This window comes from Arachis stenosperma, chromosome 9 (genome assembly GCF_014773155.1).
Source record: "Arachis stenosperma cultivar V10309 chromosome 9, arast.V10309.gnm1.PFL2, whole genome shotgun sequence".
Classification (NCBI taxonomy): domain Eukaryota; kingdom Viridiplantae; phylum Streptophyta; class Magnoliopsida; order Fabales; family Fabaceae; genus Arachis; species Arachis stenosperma.
In genome coordinates, this window is record NC_080385.1 from 33,087,200 (window position 1) to 33,090,566 (window position 3,367).

At 31.6% G+C, this 3,367-nt stretch overlaps 1 pseudogene; it reads left to right on the forward strand.

Moving 5' to 3' along the window:
* Window positions 1–686: 686 nt before the first annotated feature.
* On the forward strand, window positions 687–2,596 carry LOC130949362 (succinate--CoA ligase [ADP-forming] subunit beta, mitochondrial-like; annotated as a pseudogene).
* The last annotated feature ends 771 nt before the right edge of the window (window positions 2,597–3,367 follow it).

Below are 3,367 nucleotides of genomic sequence, written 5' to 3' on the forward strand. Positions count from 1 at the left end.
ATTACCTAAAATCAAGAAAATAGGAACCTGTGAAAGGAGAGTGGAAGCGCGCCCATTCTCTGCTCTACCGTGCGCCGTTGTGTCACTCTTGAGTTACGTGGCTGCCGACCCATCCTCCTCTCACCACCATTGATCGTTCTCCTCTACTCTACAGTGCGTGAAATCCCTAATCCCTCCTCCACGGTGTGCGAAACCTACCCCTGTTCTCTGCTCTACCGTGCGCGTCTGTGCCATCTTTGAGTCGTGTGGTTCCTCAGACATCCTCCTCTCAACGTCCTCGACCATTCCTCTCTCCTCCACCCCTTACTCCCTCCTCCATTGTGCGCGATCTGAGCTATCGCGGCCTCTCCCCTGGTTCATTCTTCCATCTAAATGTGTTTCCTATTTTCATCAAAATTTTCTATATCTTCTTGGTTCAGATTATGCTTTTAGGTTAATTTGATTTAGATTTTGTCTAGATCTTCTATTAATTCAGGTTAATTATTGCTGTATAGAGTTAAAGGGTTTGAAGGTACCACTATTATGTTTTTGGGTTGGTTTGATGGAATCGAAACATTAAGTTTGTATATAATTTTTCTTTTTTTTCTTCTGTCTTCTGTTTGTTTGTGAATTGTGACACAGAGAGCCCCGTTGTAGCTCATGTCCTTAAGTTGCTTATTGTTGATTGAAAATAGAGCGTAGAGTTGATGAGCAAGTACGGAGTGAGTGTTCCGAGAGGCATAGTTGTTTCCTCTGTTGAAGAGGCAAGGAAGGCTATCGAGGATGTCTTTTCTAATGAAAGCGAGGTAATTTGATATAGTTATCATATATTTTTTTGTAGAGGAATTTCACTCTCTGACATGTTGAGAATTTCGATAACCTTTATGCTTTCACATAAATAGAAAACTAAATGTCAATGTTTAGTTTCATAAATTTTTTACATTTTTTCCTTTCAATATTAAACGAAAAGGATTTATTTGATCATTATCTACAATTTTTATTTCTGAAAATGTCTTCATTTTTAGTATGCATGTATATGCTAGTAATTTTCATCTCTTGACGATGATATTTATAGATGTAATACAGTGGCACCAGCCTTTTCAGATAATTAATACTTGTGGTGTCTGATTTTTTTAATATTTTTTTAGCCAAAGTTGCATGGTTAGAGCACATAGTTTCTTATACTGTATGTTTGTAGGATGAACAAAATGTTCACGCTGCCTTTTTAGCATATGATCTGGTAGTATTTTTTGTGGTTGGATTGGTCACCTGGACTTACTTGTATTCATATGTGCTATTTAATGCCTAGAAATTTGTTCTTATCATCTATGTATATACTTCTAGTTGATTCTATACATTTGTTGAACATTGCAATATATATATAAAGTGGTATTGATGAAATACTAATGACTCCACCACTAATTACACAATTTGATGATCACAATATACTTGATGAGAGCTGTTGTTTTGCTTGGAAATGATGTTCAAATTTTTTTTATGCACAATCATATATGAAATGGATACACGGTCCTGCTCGATGGATTATTTTTTGATATTTCTAATTGTCTGTTTTCTACAGTTTATCTGTGTCAAAAATTGGCACTTGTGAATAAGATATACTTTTTTCTATAATCATGATTGTAAGTTTGCTGGTCCTGTAAGTATTATGTACCGTTTGTTTAAATTTAATTTGTGTTATTTGCAAAGTGTTAAACCCTTGTAACTTTTTTATGGTATTTATGTAACTGAATTTCAATTATTTTTCCTTTTATTAGTTTGTAGCTTGTCATTGCATGTAGTAAAGGAGGAACCAGTATTGAAGACCTTGCAGAGGAATTTCCAGGCATGATTATAAAGGTGTTATTCTTAGCATTTCTCATGATTACTAAAATTTTCTGTCCTGCTAGTATATTTTCTTTACATGATAATCCAATGGGCTCTTTCTTTCTAGTACGTACCAATTGATGTTTTTAAAGGAATTGCTGATGAAGATGCTGTAAAGGTGGTTGATGACTTGGCTCCCAAGGAGCTGATAGAAATAAATTTATTGAACAAGTAAAGAATTTGTATAATGTTTTTTGCAAAACTGACTGCACTCTTTTGAAAGTAAGCACACAGAATGTCTTATATTTGTTTTCATATATTGTTTTAAAAAGCATATGTACGTTAATGACAATTTATTATCTTAAACAGATCAATCTTTTTATCAAGTCTTTTCTATGTAGTTTATTTCTCATCACTTGATATGTATTATGTGTCTTTCTTCTTTCAACAAGTGGCTACTGCAAAGACATATTTAAATTATATTGGGTTAGATAGAGAAATTGGTTGCATGGTGAATGGTGCAGGATTAGCAATGGCGACAATGGATATAATTAAATTGCATGGGAGTACTCCTACCAATTTTCTGGATGTAGGTGACAATGCCTCTAAAGGCCAGGAAATGTTGAAAAAAGACTCAAAATACCAGCGGTTTAACAACCGCCACAAAAGCAATTATCTGATTTATCTACGGTTGTATCAGCCGTTCGTTAGAATTGCCATAAAATCAAATGTGCACCCCCTAACTTGCAACGTTTGGGAAACTACTGATATATTATTTTGCGGCGATCTCTAAAAAACCGTCGCTATTTAGCGTGTCTCTTGTAGTGATAATAATAACAATAATAATAGTAATAATATTTCGTAATAATAATAATAAAATAACACAGAAACAGTGTAATACATTAATAATAATAATAATAATAATAATAATAATAATAATAATAATAATAATAATAATAACTACTGTAGTTTTACTTACTAATAATAATAATAACATTCTACTAATTAATATTAATAATAATAACAATAATAATAATAAACTAACAATTAAATTATATAACAAAAATCTATCTACTAATAACTTTAATAACAATATAAATAAATAAATTTATTTATAATTAAAATACAAAAAATATTTATTCATATATTAAGGATGATCCAAATATTTAATAATATATTCTTAAGATAATGTAAAATCACAAATCATTTTTTTTTACTACTTTTACTTCACACTCAAGCTTCTCCCTCTTCTTAAGCTTTCTTCTTTCTACTTTCATTCAAGCAAAATGTAGAAACAATGTATTTCTTACCTACCTTCACAATCAAACTCCAAACACGATATAAAAATTCTTTCTCATTTTGTCATATACACGTGTAGAATATCTAAATTTCTTTTCTATAAAACGCAGGTTGCGTTTGACATCTTTCAATGCGATTAAAGTGCAGATTTAATCTGCATGCAGGAGACAAAAAATACATTTCAAAATCTGATTATACCTCCTTATAAAATACAAATTGTGTTTTGCAACAAGTAATTTATTTTTTCATCCCTGTTAAACGTAGA